Source organism: Elephantulus edwardii, unplaced genomic scaffold, assembly GCF_000299155.1.
Source record: "Elephantulus edwardii isolate Elephantulus edwardi_28Jun2011 unplaced genomic scaffold, EleEdw1.0 scaffold00148, whole genome shotgun sequence".
Lineage (NCBI taxonomy): Eukaryota > Metazoa > Chordata > Mammalia > Macroscelidea > Macroscelididae > Elephantulus > Elephantulus edwardii.
The window spans coordinates 546,120-567,992 of NW_006399898.1; the positions used below are offsets into that span (position 1 = coordinate 546,120).

The 21,873-nt window shown below is 44.0% G+C and overlaps 1 protein-coding gene across 1 annotated transcript in view; it reads left to right on the forward strand.

Annotated features, from left to right (window-relative positions):
* Positions 1-21,873, forward strand: part of TMEM132D (transmembrane protein 132D) — a 564,576-nt gene that overhangs the window by 239,368 nt on the left and 303,335 nt on the right. The gene's annotated exons all lie outside the window — the stretch shown is intronic.

Below are 21,873 nucleotides of genomic sequence, written 5' to 3' on the forward strand. Positions count from 1 at the left end.
GCCTGAGCTGTCAGTATAGTTTTGAGTGACAGTGTGTTGTCCATGGCTGTTGAATGAGTTTGGCTTCTTGTGGCAACAGGCAGGCAGGAGCCTCAAACTATGGTAATAGCATAGGGCATTTGTGTTTGTGAAATGGAAAACCTCAAGGGCTGAGTGATTTCCGGGAGGCTTGATTGGGTTCTCTAAGGACATCAAGAAGATCCTGCCCTCTTAGCTCTCTGCCCCACCCAGGCATTCTGCGGCGAGTTCCCCAGGGGCCCAGGCTCACTTATCTTTACTGTGACTTGATAAAAAAACAAGGCAGGACATCAGCTCAGTGAGGTCTTCCCTCCACCCCTAAACCAACTACTATATTCACACATGGGGTGAAACAATTTCACTGATTAGCCTAAACCAACAGTTGTAAATGTTTATTTTGCCTCTGTATGGGAGAAAAAAAGGAACAACAAACCACACCACAACAAACCCTTAAACCAAATCAAACCCATTGCTGCCAAGTAGATTCTGATTCCTTGTGACCCTGTAGGACAGAGTAGACCTGCCCCATAGAATTCCCAGGGCTGTAAATCTTTACAGAAGCCCTTCTATGGAGCGAAGCAACTCTGTCCTGGGGGGAGCTGGTGGGATTGAACCATCAACCTTTGGGTTAGCAACTCAGTACTTTAACCACTGTATTACTAGAACTCCTACTGGCTCACTGTAGATTTAAAACATGCTGAAGATTCTTAAAATAACTTGTGTAGGCTATGCCTATCAATATTTGCCATGTAAGGGACTTTCACAGATAGAGGTTTAAAATTAATTTACTTAAACACAATTATCAATCGTGTTACAATTCATGACATACTTGGCTTTGCAATAAACAATACTTTCTGAAATGAAGAAAATCATTGAAGAGAGTTGACATCAGTTTGCATTTTTAGCACCTAGTTCATTAGACAGAGTGAGAGTCTCATTTTTTATGCGTCTGTTCAACAGTGATGCATCCATTCTGTGTTGCACAGCAGGCTGGTAAGCCACTCACACACATGTAGGTGGGAATGAAAAAAGATTTCTGTAGTGTTTTCAGACTCTTGTAGTTATATTTTTAAACCAGTTATACTCGTCTTGTGGTGGGTTCTTCAAGGATCTAAAAACACATCCACGAACCTTTCTATTGGTCTTGTCTGTCATTCTCAAGATGAATTGTCCATTGTTGTATTGTTAAATAGTGACTTGTAGTGACCTTTTGAACAATAGATTTGCACCTTGCCCTATCCTGTTCCGTCCTCACAATCTCTGATTACTTAAGCCCATTATTACACTCACTGTATCATTCTATGTTACGTAGTCTTCTCCAGTACCATAACTTAAAGACATCAGTTCTTCTACCATCATTAAGCATTGCCAGCTTTCAGATGCATAGCAAGTATATGAAAAGACCATAGATTAAATGAGGCACACCTTAGTCTCTAAACTGAGATATCATTGCTCTTCAGCATTTTGGCGAGGTCCTTGACAGCAGATTTTTCCAATGCCACATGTCTTTATTTCATAACTACTCATACCATGGATGTTGGTTGTGCATCCAAGTATGATGAAATCATTAACAGTTGCAATATTTTCTCCATCCATCATGATAGTGAAAATTGTCTTCTTAATATTGAGGTGTACTCCATATTGAAGGCTGTAGTCTTTGATCTTCTGCATAAAGCATTTCAAGTTCTCCTTACTTTGAGCAAGCAAGGCTGTGACATCTGGTAACACAGATCGTTGATGAGTCTTGCTCCAATCTTGATGTTATATTCTTCATCATAAAGCCAGCTTTTCCAAGGATTTTTCCCAGCATACAGATTGAATAGGAGTAAAGAAAGGATATAGCACTGGCACACACCTTTCTTGATTTTAATCCATGTAGTGAACCCTTGTTCTGTTTGAACTACTGCTTCTTGGTTTGATAGAGATTTCTGATGAACACAGTTAAGTGTTCTGGGATTCTTATTCTTCTCAGTGTTAGCCATAATTTGTTTTGATCCACACTGTCAAATGCATTTGCATGGCCAACAAAACACAGACTTCTTTCTGATATTCTCTGCTTTCAGCCAAGACTGATCTGACATCAGCATTGATAGCCCTGGTGCCACAACCCCTTCAAATCCAACTTGAATTTTTTGAAGTTCTCAATGTACTGTTTTTAAAATAATCTTCAGCAATATTCTGCTTGTGTGTGATATTAATGATACTGTTTGAAAATTTCACATTCAATTGCATCACCTTTTTTGGCAATGGGAACAAATACGGGTCTCTTCTAGTCAGTTGACCAGGTAGCTAGCTGTCTTCCAAATATCCTCACAGAGACTGGTGAGCATGTCCTGGACTGTATCTGTTAGTTAAAATGTGTCAATTATTATCCCATAGGTTCCTAGGGTCTTATTTCTTGCCTTCAGTGCAACTTGGACTTCTTTCATTACCATTGGCTCGTGTTCATATGCTATTTCCTGAAATAGTTACATGTCAGCCAATTCTTTTTGGTACAGGAGCTCAGTTTATTCCTTCCATTCCCCACCCCCCCCATGGATCATTCAAGATTTGTCTAGTGCATCCTTCTGTATTGCAACTCAAGGCTTGAATTTGGATTTCAATTCTTGTAGCTTGAGAAATGCTGCATGAGTTCTTCCCTTTTAAAATTTTCTGACTCCAGTTCTTTGCACAGGTCACATTGTGGATTGGTTGATGGAGAAATAATAACCCATTAATTATGCAAGAGGAGCTCTGGTGGTCTAGTGGTTAAGCACTCAGCTATTAACTGAGGGTTCAACCTGACCTCACCAGCTGCTCCTCAGGAGAAAGGTGAGACATTTGCTTCCATACACATGCATAGCCTGTGAAACCCTCTAGGGACAGCTCTGCTCCATCTTGCGGGGTTCCTGGGAGCTGGAGGGACTTGAGGATGGTGGGTGGTTTGACTTTGGTTTTGATTATATAGGACTCCCAAATGCTGACACATTTCTTCAGACATCACATTTTTAAAAATATTTTAATTTATTTATTTTTCATTCCAATGAACATCTACAGAGATTTTGGAATTCCATTCATTCATTGTTGCACCCTTCTCCCCGCCCACCCCCCTCACCCCCCCTCGTTTGCTCCTCTCCCCGAAAACAAAAGAAAAACTCCCTCATTGGTACAGACATTGCATTTTTAACCATGTCAGCATGCTTTCACCTTGGGGGAAAAAAATTCTTAATACTAGACATGATTGTCCACATTTCTAGTATAAGCTTGAAGGATACTGTTTAATCATTGATAATAGATTCTATCCTTTGCTTTTCTTACAGTGAGAGCCTCATGTTATTAATTTTGGAAAACAGTGCCTCCTACATACACTAATCTGAATAACCAGGCCTGCTTGGTCCTTTCTTTATGTGGGAGCTGAGTTCCTTGAGAGGACGGCCTGTTAGTTGATAACCATCTTTCCTGTCCCTTTCTTTAAGATGGCACTAGGCCTCCAGTAGCAATACAAATTCCAGTTGCATTTTATCACACCCTAAAGTGCAGAGATAGGTATTCGAGGGTGAATAAATTCTCATTTTATATCATTTTTATTATTTTATTGAAAGCATCCGATTATGTTGTTCATGCCCTCGACTCAACAGAGACTCGTAGCAATGCTATGAAAAATGGATCTGAACCTTATCCTAACTTTTGCCATCCTCATAATTTCTGATACACTTGAGTCCAGTATTTTAGTCTAATTCAGGGTCCTCTTCTCTTTCACTGACCCTCCACCTTTCCCAGCATGATGGTCTCTTTTTAAGGACTGACTCTTCCTAGTAACATCCCCAAAATATGTGAGATGAAGCTTCACCATCCTTGCTTCCAAGGAGCACCTTGCCTACACTTTTTCCAAGACATACTTGTTTGTTATTTTGGCAGGCCATGGGATAATCAGTACTCTTCACCAACACCACAACTCAAAAGCATTGCTTTCTCTTGTTATTCTTAGTCATTATCCAACTTTCAGATGCTTAGCATGTGATTAAAAAGATAACTTGGATCAGATTGAAAAGATAACTTTAAATTGACATCATTGCTCCTTAACACTAGAGAGAGGTCTTTGGCAGATTTACCCAGTGCCACATGTCTCTTGATTTCTTGAGTATTGGTACCAAAGGTGTAAGAGGAAATAATGGACAGCTTCAGCCTTTATCCATCTGTCATGTTTCTGCTTGTTGGTCAATGGTGGTGACAGTGTTTGTCTTCTTAATGCTGAGCTGTACTTCGTATTGAAGGCTGTATAGTTTTTGCTCTTCTGTCATGAGTGTTTCGAATTCTTGGATTTCCACAAGCAAAATTGTGTCATCTACATACTGTGGGTTGTTGATGAGACTTCCTTCAATCCTGATGCCATGCTCTTCCTCCCAGAGGCTAGCCTCTTGATTTGGTTAGCATACAACATGAAAAGTACAGAGAAAGGATATAGTCCTGATGCACACCTTTCTTGATTTTAAACCATGCAGTATTTCCTTGCTGTGTTCAATTAACAGCTTTTTGGTTTTGTGTCAGGAAGGCAATTCTGCCATGACACTGTGATGTCTGGGCCACAGTGAAACTGCTGTTTCTATCATGCTCAGCGCCCAGCAGCCACTGCAGGCAGCCCTGGGAAACACTGAAGGTTTGGTCCTAGACCACCCCAGGCAAGAGGGTATCACAGGAAAGCAAGTCACAGGAACTTTCTGGTTTTCCAGGACATTTAGATGTGATGCTGACATTCTCCCTAATAGTCTCCCACATGTGTAGTAACTTAAAGAAAATGTTGGAGACATTGTAAGACTGAAATGTGACCCGGAGTCATGAAGTGGGAACATGCTGTTGGAAAAAGGCTCTGATAGACTTGCTCTGAGCTGCGTTGCCTCAAACCTTCAATTTGTAAAAACTAAAACCTGCACTGTCTGTGAAGTGTAATACAACAAAACATCTCGGCACGTGGGACTCTTTAGAGCGGATGACACGACTGTGGAAATATCTCCATGTTATTATGACAAGAGTTTTGACCATGAGAAGCCCTTGAAAAAGCCTCAGGAATCTCCCAGGGTTCACAGTGGATACCCTTGAAAATCACTGGTTTAAAGCTGTAACCACCCCCTGCAGCTAAGAGTAGGCAGAGGTAGTGAGGGAAGAAGAGTTCCCTGCAGAAGGAAGACAGTGCTGTTTGAAGAGGAAAAAGGTTGTGGGAAATCAGATATTGCGAGGTGTTTTAAGTAATGTTTTGGAACAAAATATGTATGAGCGATTGAAAAAAAAAACACCACCACCTATCTCAAATCACAATAAATAAAGATAACCGTATACAAAAGAAGAAGAAAAGATAGGAGGAAGTTGAGCTGTAGATGTAGCAGATGCTTGCCATATTTGCCCAGAGAGGAGATGGGAAGTTCCTTGTGCATTTGGAGACATGCCTCCTGGTCCCCAGGAATTGGATGACTCTCCTACCCTGGGTTTCAGGTACGCATCTCAGCTCCTTCAAGTGACTGTTTCTGCCACATTCTGGAACCTGCACCTCTTTCCTCCTAGATTTTAGAGGAAATGTGTTATGTGATATTGGGAAAATAGGACATTGTACTAATTTAATTTTATTTCTTTCTGTGTGTGTGTGTGTGTGTGTGTTCAATAGATCCACAGCCAGCCATCTTTGCATATATAATTCAGTGGCTTTGGTTACATTCAGCATGCTGTTCCACCATTCTTACTGTCCTTTTCCAAACCATTCCACCACCATTAGCATAAACCCGCTGGCCCCTTTGCCCTCCTTTCCTGGCACCACTGATAGTTTTTCTATTTTTATCTCCAGGCTCACTGGTTCTTAATGTGGTTGGATTCAATACTCTTCACCGTGCCAGCCTCACAGATACTACCTTTTCTCTCTCTCTCTTTTTTTTTTCTTTTACCAGAATTGAAGTTTTGTGACAAGTTGCTGGGTGCTGTTTGTTCCGTTCATGTCTGTGTGTCACACTTCTGCAATTCTCTCGGTGTCTTGAACATTTTTATCATGCTTTTGTATACTTCATGGACTACTTCATTGGAAAGTGTCAAGGTGACTTTTATATGTTCTAGAAAACAACAATAACAACAAAAAATCACTTGCCTCGCTTTGTGTTGATACTGACTTTGTTGGGCATGATTAGTAACCAGAGCTACAGCATCTCCAGATGTGTCTGCATTTGTTTATAGCGTATTCGTCAACTCTGCCTATTTGTGCCTTTGCAGCTGGCCAACTTCGGTCAGTACAATGTCTTCTAGGCACATGCACCTCACGACGGGTCAAAACTTCATGTCTGTTTATGACTGAGTCCTAGTCCACTGGATAGAGATGCCACATTGTGTTGATCCAGTCTTCTCTGGAGGAGCATACCTTTTGGTGCTTTCAACTGGTTTGCTGATGTGAAAAGCACTGTATTGAATAGTTTTATTTCAGATTTCTGCTTGCATTCTTGCTTTTATTTATGGGTATACACCTGGTATTGGAGTAGTTGTGTCATGGGGTTTTCCCCTGTTGAGCCTTTTGAGAAACCGCCGAATTGTTCTCCAGACCTCTCCATCGTTTTCCATTCCCACCAGCTGTGGTTTTGGACATTGCCATTCTAACAATGAGGTGATACCTCATTGTAGCTTTGATTGTCAGCCCCTTAGCAACTAATTGGGTTGGGCATTGATTCATATGCTTGTCTGCTGTTTGAATATATCAGTTTTTATGAAATGTCTGTTCAAGTCCTTTGCCCATCTTTTGATTGGATTATTTGCCTTTTTGTAGTTGAATCCATAGTTGCTGGATTCAAACCATATTCCTTTGGGTTGAGAGTGCAGTTACTTACTACTCAGCCACCAGAGTTTGTTGTTGTTGTTGTTGTTAGGTGTCCTCGAGTTGAGTGTGACACATAGTGACCCTATGAACAGCCAACCTGAATCCTGCCCTATTCTGTGCCATTCTCATCATCTCTGATACACTAGAGCCCATTACTAAAGTCACCATGTCACTCTATCTCACTGGGGGTTTTCCTTTCCTTCACTGACCATTCATCTCTACAAGGTTGATGGTCATTTCTAAGGAATAGCCTCGCTTAGCTACATGTCCAAAGTATTAAAGACAAAGCTTTGTAATTTTTGTCTCCAAGGAGCACTCTGGATGCCATTTTTCCAAGACATACTTGTTTGTTCTTTTGGAAGTCCATGCGATATTTAGTTCTCTTCTCCAGCACCACAACTCAAAGGCATCAATTCTTCTATCATGCTTATTCATTGTCCAGCTCTCTGATGCATAGCAGGTGATTGAGAAGACCATGGTCAGAACCAAGTGCACCTTAGTTTTTGAATTGACATCATTGCTTGTCACGATTTTGGAGAAATCCCTGACAGCGGACCTGACCAATGTAATGTGTCTCCGAATTTCCTGACTGCTGATATCAAAGGTGTTGATTGTTCATCCAAGCAAGATGAAGTTATTCATAGCCAAAATCCTTTCTCCACCTAATGCTGACTATTGGTCCTGTGATGAGGACCTTTGTTTTCTTGATGTTGAGATGCAATCCATACCATTTATAAGGCTGGAAATCCAAGTTCAAGGTGCTACTTCTAGAGGAGACTTACGCTCTGTGTGTCAGCCCTGGGGGAAAGTCCTTTGAGCACCACTTACTTCGCTCCTTGGTGATTTTCATGTGTCCCGACATCTTTCTTCCCATCTCTAGATCTTCTTTGATTAAGCAGCTTCTTTCATGCCTCGAAAGAAACTGCTACTCCCTGCACAAATCCTGATTCATTAACATGGCAAAGAAATCCCATTTTCAAGTGGGAAGTAAAGCCATAGGCATAGAGGTTAGGATTTGTGATATGTATTTTAGGGGGTAGCATGCCCAAAATATGTGAGATGAGGTTTTACCATGTTGTCAGGAGAGGCTAGCCCTTGGAAAAGACCAGTCATGCTGGGAAAGAGGAAAAGTCAGTGAAAGAGAGGAAGACCTTCAGCAAGGTGAACTGACACAGTGACTGTTAGAGTGAGCTTGAGCATGACAGAGATTGTGAGGATGGAACAGGATAGAGCGGGATTCAGATCTGCTGTTCACAGGGTCACCGTGAATCATGGTCAACTTGCTGACATCTAACAACAGCATTGTTTTGGGTGGACACTTGACCCCTTACCAGGTAATAATGGTGAAATATTTTCCATCCAGGCACATCTGTCTCCTTGGGCTGCATTTGCTTTCTTGAGCGTTGCAGGCAGTGACATGGAGCCTCTGCAGGGAGCAGGTCATCTCTCCCCACCGCTCTTCCAGCTCAAGTTCTCCCTTCATGTTGCTGCTGCATCAGGGCGCTTCTCACAGTAACGCAGACTTTGGCATCACTGCAGCTCCCTTAATACTTACTACCACGGAGAGTAAGCATCACTTTTAGTATCTGCTGGGAAATCAGGAATGAGCGAGCCTTGCTTTATGGAGGTACTTGCTTCGTTGTGGCAGAGTGGTTCTAAACCACAGTGTCTCTGAGATTTACCCATGTGTCCTCAGTGCAGCACAAATCTCCATTAAGACAGTCAGCTGAGAGTTGGATTTCTGTTAATCTTCCCTCTTCCTCCCTGTCCCAGATCCTTTTCCTTTTTCTGTCCCCCATAGTCCTGAATTTATCCTACACAGGACTTTGGGGAAATCTTTAATTAGTTGTAATCCAAGCCCTCTGTTTCATTGATGAAACATAATAAGTTATATATATGACATGTATGTTTCATTAGTGAAATATTTCCCCTCAGATTCCCCCCCCCCTTTTTTTTTGTTTTCACAATCCTCCAAAGAAATTGTCATTGCTGTTTCTAGAGAGAGCCCCACTTAGGCACTGAGCGAATTTCCATCGCCCCTTTCCCCCTCCCCCCTCCTTCAGAGCCAGGGGACAGCAGCTGAGAAGGCCCCTCACAGCTCCCACCATTTCCAAGCTGAGTCACAACTGGTCCTATGCCCTTTAGTTAATGCAGTCCAGCTCTGAAGCCTCCTGAGGCTTCCATTTTTAATATCTTGATTGGAGTGAAGGTTGTCCTCATAGCTGGACAGAATACTTTCTTTCTGAAGCGTTATTGCAGCATAGACCTGGAGATAAACAAATTGATTCAATTTTAATCTGCTTTCATGGTGGTGCATAATGATAAGTGGATTCTGTCTCACAGGGCTGAAAACCACAGCCCTTAATAAGAGTTGGTGGGTTTATTATGCAGCTTCAAATAGCTTGTGTTGTGCTAGACCGCTCCCCATAAATTACTCCGACTCTGCCGTATCTCCGGGACTCCCAGTTCTCGTCTGCTGTGGATTTTCAATCAGGAAAACTATTAGTGTGACATGAGGGAGCTAGAGAGCCTGCTCCTGGGAAGAACAGCACTGATGCCATGCCCAGTGTTCCATGAGCAGGATCTCTGCTGGGACAAGGAGAGATGCTCTCCAGCACTGAGACCAGAGCTACCCCCAGGGCACTGGGGAAGGTGGTTATAGTCAGGTGTGCATTGGTGATGGTCTGCACAATGCCTATCTCAATTCTCTGCTGTAACAGAAATAGCAGAAGGGGAGGGCTTTAAGAAACAGAAATTTGTTTTCTCACAGTTTTGAAGTCTGGAAGCCTGGATCCAGGTTTCTCATTCTCTGGGTTAAACTCCAGCTCCTTGGAATCCAGTGGAGTGGGCCCAGTTTGCCTATATTGACCCTGTCTAGAGCCAGCACCATGGTGGGACCCTGGTGGGCAGATTGTGCTTCCCTTAAAGACAAAACAACACTGCTGTGAAGTTAATTACAACTCTCTACAACTGTGTAGGACAGAGTAAAATTGTCCCAGGGGGGTTTTGAGGCTGTAAATTTTTGTGGATTCAGACTGCCACCTCTCTCTTATTCCAGGCAGCTGGTGGCATTGAACAGCTGACCTTTCAGTTTAGCAGCTAACCACTTTAACCATGGCACCACCATGGGCTCATTATACATTGACCCACCTATCTCCACCATATCAACAGTGGCCATAGGACTTACTGAATATTGTGTGTGATGTCCACCTTGAAGCATTTATGAGCACTTGAGTGATATAGCATAGGTCCTGGCCATGTAAAGGGCAGATGTGCGCAACTGCTCACTGAAAGACTGTTGGTTCCAGTCTATCCAGAGATGCATCAGATGAAAGACCTTGCCACCTGCTTGTGAAAAATCAGCACTTGGAGATCCTGTGGGAACAATACTTTCATGGCCCATATGGTTGAGGTTGAGTTGAGGAGAATTGATTTACAGGATGTGATTTTTTTTTCCTTTTTCACTAAGATATTCTCAAACACTGTGCAGTCTTACCACATCATAAGACGAGCTTCATCCACTCACATTTCCCACGTAGCCCCATAGCAATTTAAGAATGAACAAGAGATAAAGCTTAATTAGAAGCCAATAAGAGTTGAGGTTGTCTCACACTCAACTTTCAGCCAAATAATAGAACTGTCAGGTGAACAGTAGCACCAGGAAGGTAACGCATTCCTTAAAACAGTCAGTGATACAAAATCTAAATGACAGCATTTGCCCAGAATAATACTTAGAAGGAAGGAAGAGGTAGGACAGAAGGACAGATGGAGAGGGAACACACAGGGATGAACTAGGAAGAATGCATTTACATTGTGGAGATTGTTGTCAGTGTCACGGAATGAAAGGTGCATGGTTAATGGAAAATCCATTTACTCTAATCTTCACTCTGTTCTCTCTCTCTCTCTCTCTCTCTCTCTCACACACACACACACACACACACAGACACACACAGTCTCTCTGTGTTTTCTTAGGAATAGAGTTACCTGCTATTGTAGGATAATATAGCCCATCTAGACTCTATAGCTCTATTCCTTTTTAATAAATTCATTTATGATAATACTTTTTCATGTTGCATAATTATTCTTTAATGTTCTTTAACATATATACACGTACACTTATATTTCATTAATTTGTGTAACGAATGTAATTGTAATGAAAGTTCAGTTCTAGAGCTTAAGAATATAAATTAGAGCCTTTGGTTACAGGAATAAAAATGCAAGAGTTTAATTCACTCACCTTTGTTATAGAGGTATATGATAGAGTCTTTAACAAAAGACTTTCAAACATAAAGCTAGAACATCTTAGGTTAGAATTCTGTGAATGAAATAAAAGGGAAGTTAAAGCTCTAAGAAAAATAGCCAATATGAAATTCAAGCCTGGTGAAGGGGAGGTTGTCTGTGGACTTTTTGAAAATGAATAATGGTAGGTATCAAACCGTCATGGTATTTAGATTCCAGAGAATACTGCTAAACGAATGATATAACAGTTTAATTTTAAAATGTCAATAGTTACAATATACTCAAAATTTTAACCTTTGCTGCTTAGGAGGCAAAATTTTAAATGTCAACTTTAAAATGTGCCTGGGGATATATAGTTTTGGAAAATTTATTCCAGAGCATTGCTACTCAATAGAATTGTGGGCGGTGATGACATCTTCTCAACCATTGGCCACACACGGCTCTGTGACTTGGATTGCACTTCTCAAGTGGTGCACCTGTTCTTGATCTTATTCCAATAATTAATGTCAGTGTCTCGGAGGCTACTCTACCCCCACGTCACTCCTCTCATTTTTGGGTACCCAGTGGCAGTCTTTGATTTCTTTATGCTTGCTGATTTCATGTAAGTAGCATAGTATATTGTTTGTCCTTTTGTGACTGACTTGCTTCACTCAGCATCGTGTTTTCAAAACTTCCCCATGCAGAGACACCCACCAGGGGGATGTCATTTCTCCTTAGAGCTAAGCCATATTTGCCTGGTCCCATGCCGTCCTCCCAGTCTTGGTTGTGTTTGAGACATGGTTGCAGCAACTGTCTCAGTCCATCCTGTTGAAGGTCCTTTCTCTTTTTCACTGATCCTCTACCAAGAGGATAAGATGAGCTAAACTTTTGGGAGCCCGTTTCTTTTGCCCAGCAGAAGACACTCTTCTTGTAGAATGCACTGAGATCTGTGTGGGTATTTTTGTTGCTCATTTTGGTAGGTCATTTGGAGTCTGATGAAGACAGAGACAGTTCATCATGTGAAGGGCGAGGGATTTTAAATCAAAAGGAGATAAGGTATTGCAACTCCATCATGGACACAGTAATGCCCGAAGGAGGCTGGGTTGTCAGTGTCTCAGACCTAGGGCCTCAGTGGCTTGAAGATCTAATCAAGAAGGAAAGACATCTACAGTGTTAAAAATTTAAAGGAGATTGATATACCATCAAGCAGTCAGCCCCACTGCTTCCTAGAGAGGAAGGCTGGCTTCCAGGTTTCTCTTCTGGATCAGTGATCGTCATTGGTTGAGAACCATTAATTTCAACCCCAGTCCCATTTTCTAAGTCTCTGTTTCAAACCATCAGAGAAACAAGGGACGATTTGTACAAAGGAAACATTTTTAGGCAGCTTCCACCTGTGAACTTCCATTTCATTTCTGAGAGAAAGGTGTGACTTTCGAAGTGGAACCTAGCCTCTGTTAAACTCAGCCACAAAGTTCACATAGAAACTTAAGGTGGTACTTGTTCAGTTCATTTCCAGGACTTTGTTGGCCTAATTTCTCTTCTTGCAAAACTCATCTGTTTCTTTCCTTCAAGGCTGTTCAGCCCCAGAATTGCCACGTTGGCCTGTGGTGGTGGTGGTGTGTGCTGTTGAATTGGAATCAACTCATACCTGACCTTCCATGGGTTTTCAGAGGTTGCAAATCATGAGAGGAGATTTCCTATCTCTCCTGTGGGCCAGCTTTTGGATTGGAACTGCCAGCCTTTGGGTTGATAGCATAACTCTTTACCTACTAGACTACCAGCACTCCCTAGGTTATAATCTCAAAAGAAGTGCCTTGTCTTCCTCCTTCAGAGTAGCAGGTAGCTTCAAACTGTTGATCTTTTGGTTGTTATACAAAAGTTTAACCACTACACAAACATAATGCCTTAAGAAATAGTCATTTTCTTATGTACAAGAGTCTGTGGTTTAGGCATTCTGAAGGGAAACAGAAGGACAGAAACATTGGATCCTCACCTTGAAAGGAGAAACCACCAAGGCTGGGTTCTGTTGACGTTCCCTCACAAACATGTGAAGTGTGAAGTTGGCTGTCAGCAGGGACCCGAGAAGAGGTCAGCGTCAGAACGTTACACTTGGCTATGCTGCCTGGTGGGGCTTTTTCAGAACATGGAAGTCTTCAAGATTGTAGAAGGCAAGTGCTGACCTAGCATCAAAGGCAGTGCCACAAGATGGGAAGCTGATTTTCCTTTTTCAGCCTCACTTCAGAAGTTACAGAACATCTTTGTTAGTCATCTAAACCACAGTGCATTGTCTGAGTCGTCCAGTGCTGCTATTATAGAGACACCGCAGTGCGCCGTCTCAGTCATCCAGTGCTGCTGTCGCAGAGACACCACAGTGTACCATCTCAGTCACCCAGTGCTGCTGTCACAGAGACACCACAGTGCACTGTCTCAGTCATCCAGTGCTGCTGTCACAGAGACACCGCAGTGCACTGTCTCAGTCACCCAGTGCTGCTGTCACAGAGACACCGCAGTGTACTGTCTCAGTCACCCAGTGCTGCTGTCACAGAGACACCACAGTGCACTGTCTCTGTCATCCAGTGCTGCTGTCACAGAGACACCACAGTGCACTGTCTCTGTCATCCAGTGCTGCTGTCACAGAGACACCGCAGTGCACTGTCTCAGTCATCCAGTGCTGCTGTCACAGAGACACCACAGTGCACTGTCTCAGTCACCCAGTGATGCTGTCACAGAGACACCACAGTGCACTGTCTCAGTCACCCATTGTTGCTGTCACAGAGATGCCACAGTGCACCACTCAGTCATCCAGTGCTGCTGTCACACAGACACCACAGTGCACTGTCATCCAGTACTTTTGTAGCACCGTCTCAGTCATCCAGTGCTGCTGTCACAGATACCACAGTACACTGTCTTGTTTCCTAGTTGCTGTTATAATACCAGAAGTGGCTGAGTTTAACAGATGTAAATGCCTTCTCTCACAGTTTAGGAGACTTGAAGTCTGAACCTGTGTCTCCGGCTCTTGGGAATGGCTTCCCTGTTCTGTCAGTTCTGGGGGAACGTCCTTAACTCCCTTCTGCACATCTGAGCCCGGCTTTCCTTGGAGATCACCATGTGTCTTGGCGTTTTTCTTCCCCCGGGTTTAGAAGTTTCTCGGCACAGCAGCCCTGGGTCAAACAAATTTGCTTCACTCCTGGCTTGTCTCTCTTCTTTAATGTTCATATATCAAGAGAAAAATAACTCAAGATTCAGCATTATGTTGTAGATTGTGTCCTTGCTTTGTTAGCATAACTGTCTTGACTCCTGCTTCAGTAACCCAACCCCACTGTCAACAAGTCTGCTTCTACTGCAGCAGCCCTAACGCACAGGGTGGGACTGCCCCATGTGTTTTTGAGGCTGCCAGTCTGTGTGGAGCAGAGTGCTACGTCTTCCTCCTGCAGAAAGGACTCTTGGTTTGTAGCCCATTGCTTAACCTTCCGCATCACCAGGGCTCCCTGGTTAATGTCACAGAGGTTAAGATATACAGCAGGCCAGGTAATCGGACAGTTAGACCAGCTCACGGCATGCCGGATAGCGTTACACTCCTGGGCACCGTGTGGAGGTGGCACATGCTGGGGGTGCAAGGCCACACGTCAGGCATCGTAGTGCCACTTTCTCCTGTACGACCACCCTGTCAGAGGAGCGCGTGGGAGGTGAGGTTCTGTGCTCTCGTCTTTGGACAGTTCAGTCGGCTATGGCTGCTGCACCCAGTGGACTGAGGCGACGAAAGGCAGGCTGCTCGAAGCTTTACCACAACAATTAAAATGTGCAGGCATCTCCTCTTTATTTATCAAAGTGTCTGTGTTCACCTTCCTGTCGTTCTTTATAGTTAGAGCAGCAAAGCACTTAGCTCCCAGCCGGGGTGGTGACTGCAGCTGGTAATGGCTGTGGAATTGTCCCCTAAGTGTTGTTGAGTGTGGAACAGCTGGCTGCTGACAAACCCTGACCCTGCAGCTGGCTGAGTGCCCAACGCAGCGTCCCCAGAGGGGCTGGCACCACTGTGCACTGCAGAGTGTGTGCCCTCGGGGAGGCTGTGCAGGTCTATATATGGGGGGCGGGCAGGAGGAACACTGAGAGCTTGCTGGCTACATTGCATTCACCTCAACTCTTGCTGGCCCTGCTCAGGTGACAGACCCTTGCCTACCCCGTGCCATCCCCATGATGGGATCAGATTGGAGAGTTGTGGTCCACAGGGCTCTTGCTTGCTATTTGTGGCCATTTTTATTATGCTGTCTTAGTCTAGAGGCTCTGTTGAAACCTGTTCCACATCGTTACAACACCCAAGCCTCCGCTGACAGATGGATTGTAATGTGTGTTCATGAGGTACATTTCCCAGAAGTAAAGCCCAGGTCCCCTGTACGGAAGGACAGTTCTGCCATGGGATCACCGCCTTCAAACCAGTTGGGACTGATAGTGACCCAGTAGGACAGAACAGGACTTCCAAATGGATTTCCATTCTTATGGAAGCAGATTCAGACTGTGTCGTCTTTCTCCTGGGCAGTGGCTGGTGGTTTGAATTCAGACCTTTTGGTTAACCCCATAGTGCTCTACCACTGTACCACCAGGCTTCCTTCTTTGAGCAGTGATTGTTGTTGTTGCTATGTACTGTTGAGTCAAAATTGACTCATAGCTGACCCTTCGGTGGGTTTACAGAGGCAGCTAATCACATGGGAGGAGATTACCCATCTTTCTCCCATGGAGCAGCTAGTGGCTTTGAACCACATGTCTTTAGATTGGCAGTGCAACTCCTTTACACTAGGCTACTTATAGGTGCTCCATCTTTGGCAGATAGTGCTTGTGAAATGAAATAATGCTTGGTGTTCATGGTGACCAGTCCCTAGATATGGGAGTCACAGACAGGCTTTGGGGATCCTGTGGTACAGATCCATGTTACCATCAAGGAAAGGAAAATCTTCACCACTGAGCCAGTAGGCAGCATCATATGATAGATGGAGAAAAGATTGAAGTTGTCAGTGACTTCATTTTATTTGAATCCACAGTCATCACCCTTGGTACCAGCCATTAAGAAATCAAAAAATGTGCTGTGTTTTTGAGGAAATCTACTGTCAAGAATCTTCAAAGTGCTAAAGAGCAAGGATGTCAGTTTAAAGACTAAGGTGTGCCTGATCCAAGACATGATCTTTTTAGTTGCTTCCTCCTATGCGTGTGAGAGTTGGAAAATGAATAAAGAAGATCAAAGAAGAATTGATGCCTCTGAATTGTGTTGGCAAAGATTGTTGAATATACCTTTGACTGCCAAAAGAACAAACAAATCTGTCTTAAAGAAGTGTGACTAAAGTGATCCATAGAGGTAAAGGTAGTGAAATATTGTCTCGTTTACTTTGTGCATATTTCCAGAAGGAACCAACCTTTGGAAAGATGCATCGTGCTGGGAAAGGTGAAGGGTCAGAGAAAGAGAGAAGACCCTCAAGCAGGTAGATTAACAGTGACTGCAAAGGGCTTGAGCACAACAGAGATCATGATGATGGTGCAGGATAAGGCAGGGTTCAGATCTGTGGTCTACAGGGCTGTGCTGAGTTATAGTCTACACAATATATCTAACAACAATAGTACAGATGTGGCTGAAATTACCCCAGCTCTTGTCTTTAGCAGACAGTACCAGCACAAGACCTATGCTCCCTCAGCAGTAATTTAAGTGTATGCCCATTGAAACATGACAAGCAGATTGTGCAGTGAAGGTTCTGAAAGGCACATCTTCAGTGTTATTTTATAGGCCTGTCTGTTGTTAGGTTGCACAGGGATCTCAGGGTGTGAATTCAGTTCCAGGGTTAAGTGCCACAGAGTTGAGGTCCTACTACCCTCTGTCAGACCAGGAAGTCTGGTCTTTGCTGTGATTTTGCTCTTTTTTTCCCCCTTCTTCTAGATCTTTCTCCTGTTCTCTCCAGGACCTTTTGTGGTCCTGTGCAGAGTCATTTCCTGTAGTATCCGGGAATCATCTGGATCTGGTGGAGGCTGTGGATCTTGTGGTCTATGGGTCCTTTGGAAAAATGGTTTCCTTGAGTCTTTGTTTTCATCTCCTTTCATCCGAATGGACAGAGACCAGCATGCTCACAAGCTGGTAAATCCCCAGTCACTTTACCATCATAGGTGTAGAAGGTTGATGTGTGAACTAAGTTGAGTCATTTAATGATCTCAGGGAAGCGTGGTCCTGAGCCCTGAAGCCTCCTACTGCCTCACTCCATTAGAGAAGTGGTTATGGCTAAGCTGCTTTGCTAATTTTGTCCCTACTTTGTTTTCCTAAACTCTTGAATGAGTGAGAGCTCAGGGCTCAGATGCTGCTTCCAGGACAGGGTTTCCCCAGGTCCTGGTGTCCATCTCTTCTCTGCAGTGACCACAGCTTCTGCCTCCATCCAGTTGGAGATTCCAGCAGTTCAGGGAGCGGGTGAGTGGGTGCTTGTCCAGATGATCCCTGCTTAACCTGAGTGGACACCACTCACCCTGATGCAGACACAGGATAGCAGGAAGGAGACTGTGATGATTAGTGGTCAGCTTCACCTGACCTGAAGAGCCACGGTTGTCCCCAGAGAGCTGGGATGTTCTTAAGGCAAATCACTGGGTACTGTAATGTGGTCAGTGCACGGGATGGAGAGTGTGAAGTAGCAGGAGTCAACCACTGCACGATAAGCATACTAGCTCACTGACCAGAAGGTTGAAGGTGTGTGTCCAGCCAGAGGTGTCTCAGGAGAAAGGCCTGGCCATCTGTGTCCTAAAAGTCAGCTTTGGAAACCCCTATGAAAAGCAGTGTGGGCCTGAAACCCCAGGGTCACCATGAATGCAGGTCCACTCATCCACACCTGCTGAACTGGCAGTGGAGCAGCTGGTGCAGCGTTTAGATGTCGGTGTCCCTCTGGCCTGTGGAGGGCACTTTAGCCCATGCTCCTTCCAAGAGCTGAGAGGGGTGACTGTAGTGATACTAGAGGCCAGCACCTTCCAATGTTGGTCACGATGTTATATTCTGCTTTAGAGATAAAGTCCCAGACTCTGGAAGCCCCTTACTCTGCTTCTGTGCAGTGCCTGTGTGTGCTTCATGAGGCCTTTGTGGAGAGCTGGAAGGCTGCCTTTGTTGATTGGCTGATGGAGACAGGCTGGAGGATGGGGCATGGAGCAAACCCCTGAGACAAAGGGCTTTAAGAAGAAACTAGCAGTCCCACATAGGAAAGCACACCATAAGCTATTGTGTTTAAAATGTCTGGGTGCCTGCATATGGTAAGGTGGGAAAATTAGTAAAAGCAAATTGAGAGGCCCAAAATTAGCATAAAAAATATATACATTTAGTGAATATATAAACGTATAAGTAAAATACCGTTAAAGTGACATTTCAAATCAATGGGTGCTAGCTGACTCATTTAATGAAAATGTGCTGATAAAAGCAGTTGGGGCAGAGAACAAAGCTGGAGCCCTACTCTGCACCCCATGACAAAATAAATCCTAACTGGATAAAAAATTAATTTCCTTACACATTGATTTCTTAATAAACAATAAAAAGAGGACTGAGAAAGCAAGGACGAAATGGAGAAAGGGCACAAACACATTGAACGATAAAAGATGAAATTCAAATGTGAATACGTGAATGAAGTTCAGGGGCACTCCTACTTAATGAAATTTCATTTTCATTTATCAGAGATCCTAAGATCAAAAGGTGGAAAAGCGCTTCTTCACAGGGTCAGCGCTGATGGAATGGTTTCCTTGAATGGCAGTTACGGAAGTTGTACCAATATTGAAGCCACTCCCACCCCAGTCTGTCAGTGTGTCGTCTGTCCTGTGGGGACGTGTATGTGGCTGCATGCAAGTCGCCGGTCTCTCAGAAATACTAGGAACAGCTGTCAGTGGAGTTCCCAGACTAAGAGAGACTGGGAAGAAAGGCCTGGTGAACCACTTCCAAAACTCAGCCCAGTGATGTTGGGATTGTAATTAATGTCATAAAATAGAAAGTGCGTCAGTTGTTGAATGGAAGACCCATTATCTCAGTAAACTTAAACTCAAATCACAGTTGAAAACAAACCAACCCTATGGGCCACCGTGGGGTATTTTCTGACACAGTGCAGAAGGATGAGCTCCCTCCGGGGTGGCAGACACTCCAGGAACACGGTGGCCGCACCCCAAACTGGAGCAGACCAGCAATGGTGAAGCCAGCAAAGAACCAGGCAGTACTGCCTTCTGTTGTATGTAGAGCCACCGAGAGTCAGGGTGCGATAAGCACCATCTTCAGTATTAAAAATATGCATCCATGTTGACATGGCAATTCATCTCCAGGAATGTATGCAACGTGTGTATACTGTACATGTGTCTATGTCTGCAACTCCCTGTATGCTAGGGAACCAGAGCTTCCTTTAAACACTAGTTGTTGTTGTTGTTATTATTATATATGGTTGGTTCAGAACTGGCTTGTAACTAACTGATCCTTCAGTAAGTTTTTAAAATTTTATAAATTGCTCAGGAAAGGGCCCATTTTTCTCCCATGGAGCAGCTGGTGAATTTAAAATACCTGTCTTTGCTTATAAAGGTTCATCTGGACACTTTAAAAAAAATAATTTTATACTGATTTATTTACAAAGTTTGAATACACTTTTTCACACAAGATCCTTCCCGTTCCTTCTCCCCCACCCATCGAATTGTGCAACCCTCTTATTAACACCCCTTGCCCCATCTATCTTCACCCCTCTACTTCCACCATCTCTCCCCTTGAATCCTCATGCTCATTCTACAATAATGGTTTTATAAAGTATTAGTCTTTATGAGACTAAGTTCATTCAGCATAATGTTCTCCAGTCCCTCCCAAGTTAGGTAGTAATTTACAAAATCATTGGTCCTGCATGTTGCATAGTAGTCCATTGTATAAATGTACCACAGCTTCTCAATCTATTCATTTGTGGTTGGATATGTAGGCTGTCTCCTTGTTCTTGTAATGGTAACTAACATTGCGATGAACATTGGTGTACATGGAATCCGTCCTGCTGGTCGTGGCAGGATGACTGCCTTCATCTGGAATGCATTGACTTAATTTGGAACTTGTAGTATGACATGAACTGTCTTTTTGCATCTTACAGCCCCCCTGGAGCACAGGGATTACATTTTGTTTTGTTTTTCAGAAGAACCAGAGCTTTGATTCTCGGTCCTTGTCTGGATGAGAGAGAAAACAGATTCAAAACAGACAGGTTTCTGTGAAACAACAAATAATATCAAAGCTCTTTTTTCCCCATGGGGCATGATGTTAAGGGTTTGACGCACTTGCTCACACTGGAGTCCTTTATATTTGGAAAGAGCACGTTTCCAGCACACTTCTGACTGAAGACCCACGAGGAAAAAATTGAATAGCAAGTGAGCACTGATGTGGCGTTCTGATCTGGAGGGTGTGGGTAGTTCACGGGGAGCGTCGCTGAGAGCTGGTCCGTGTCTGTGAGCCGATCCTCAGACCTGTCTCTCTAAGAACCATTTTTGGAAGCAGCACAGCCCGTTTGCTGTTCCCCCTTGGACTGACTGTTCGTTCTTTCCAAGCTTTTGCTGAAGGCAGGGTACCCTGGTGCTGTTGGATGGAGGCTATGTGTTGAGTGGTTTGAACCCGCCTTCTCTTTTCTTCTTCTCCTTGGCAGAAAGATAAGGCCACTTTGCTTCTGGAACTTTACAGCCTCAGAAACCTGATAGAAAGCCACCAAGTTTCAGATCAGCTTGGTGGCAGTGGGTTTGGTGTGGTTTGATTATGAGTGGCTGGATCTGTATGAAATTCTTTCTTTTCTAATGCAAGGAACCTGTTTGCCTACAGTTGTAATTACTCTTGTGGATCCAAAACCCATATTCTCCCCAAATCTAGGGTGTGAGAGATTTGAACGACTGTATTTTTGGCAGGGACAGAAAGTCCCTCCCCCCTTACACGTCAGGCAAGTGGCAGAGCCAGCTGTAACTACATGTGTGTTGGCGGGAGCCTTCATGGTGAAGTGCTTGCTCACTTGGCTGCTGTCTGAAATGCTGGAAATGAAACTACTCAGTGGAGTCTACTCTGTGGTAACCCGGAAGAAAGGCCTGGCCATCTGCTTCTGTAAAAGCAGCCCCTTAAAATGCTGTGGGGCTCAACCACACGGGAAGTGGTCACCATGCATCTGAGGAGATGTCAACTCTGGTCATCGGCTCATCTGCGTGCTTCCGGGTCTCTAGTGCCCCTTAGCAGACAGACAAAGAGGGGAAGGTTTTAACAAATAAATTCGTTTTCTCACAGCTTAGGAGACTGGAAGTCTGAGTTCAGGGTGCTGGTTCTAGGGCAAGGGGGTGATGGCTTCTGGTTCTAGGGCTTTCCCAGTGCAGGAGCTGGGGGTCCAAGACTCAGTTCCCCCCTCCTCGTTGGTAGTATGGTTCCCTCTTTCTCCTTTTTTTACCTTGTGGTATAAAAGGTACAGGTGTCACCTCAGGGTAAGTTCACCTCCACAGGTTAAGGCAGTGATGGTCGGCTGTGGATTGGAACTCTGCCTCCGTGAATCAAGGTGTTGGTGCTGCTGGAAGGTCAGCTGTATCGAGATGGTGATGCTGCCGGACAGTCAGCTATGGGATTGGAACTCGGCCTCCATGGATCGAGGCTGTCATGCTGCTGGATGGTCAGCTGTAAGATTGAGGGGCTTCTGTCTGTCCATCCAGCCTTTAATCCTCTTAACAGCTGGTCGTCTTTGCACATCATGGAGGATAATTACTGAGCAGCTTCCACATTGCTTCATTACTCACTTGGATTTGGGGACATGATTCAATCCATGACATAGGCTGGGATAGGCATACAT